Source organism: Calidris pugnax, unplaced genomic scaffold (assembly GCF_001431845.1).
Source record: "Calidris pugnax isolate Ruff unplaced genomic scaffold, ASM143184v1 scaffold52, whole genome shotgun sequence".
Classification (NCBI taxonomy): Eukaryota; Metazoa; Chordata; class Aves; order Charadriiformes; family Scolopacidae; genus Calidris; species Calidris pugnax.
The window spans coordinates 5,262,424-5,262,838 of record NW_015090811.1 but is presented as its reverse complement, the minus strand read 5'-3'; the positions used below and the strand labels follow the sequence as shown (position 1 = coordinate 5,262,838).

Sequence of the window (415 nt, the reverse complement as noted above, 5' to 3'; positions counted from 1 at the left end):
TCCCCCCGGGCCCCCCCCCCCCCACCGCGGGCCGAGGCTGAGGGGGGGGGGTCCGGCCCCGCCCCAGCACCTCCCGGGGGCGCTGTCGCTTTAAGCGCTCTGACGTCAGCGCTGCGCAGCCATGGCAACGGCCCGTCACGTTGGCTGGGTCCATGCGGGAGGGGGAGGAGCTCCTCCCGCCGCGACCCAGCGCCATGGAGGAGGCGGCGGCGGCGGCTCGGTGACCCCCCGCGCGGACCCTCACCCGGCGGCGGCCACACGGCAGGTACCGCCCGCCGGGGTCCGCGGCGGGGCGGAGGGTGCCCGCGGAGCCTGGCCCCGCCGGCGGGGAGGTGGGAGGAGGTGGGAGATTTACACCCGGGCGGCTCTACCCGGTTCCCGGGGCTTGGCGGAGCCGCCCGAAAGCGGCGGCCGG

The 415-nt window shown here is 79.5% G+C and overlaps 1 protein-coding gene across 1 annotated transcript in view; it reads left to right on the top strand.

The window, feature by feature from the left end:
- The first annotated feature begins 143 nt into the window (after positions 1 to 143).
- GNB4 (guanine nucleotide binding protein (G protein), beta polypeptide 4) overlaps positions 144 to 415 on the top strand; it is a 26,108-nt gene continuing 25,836 nt past the window's right edge. The window contains exon 1 of the mRNA XM_014938806.1: positions 144 to 265. The gene's annotated coding sequence lies outside the window, so the exon portion shown is untranslated. The remainder of the gene's footprint in view (positions 266 to 415) is intronic.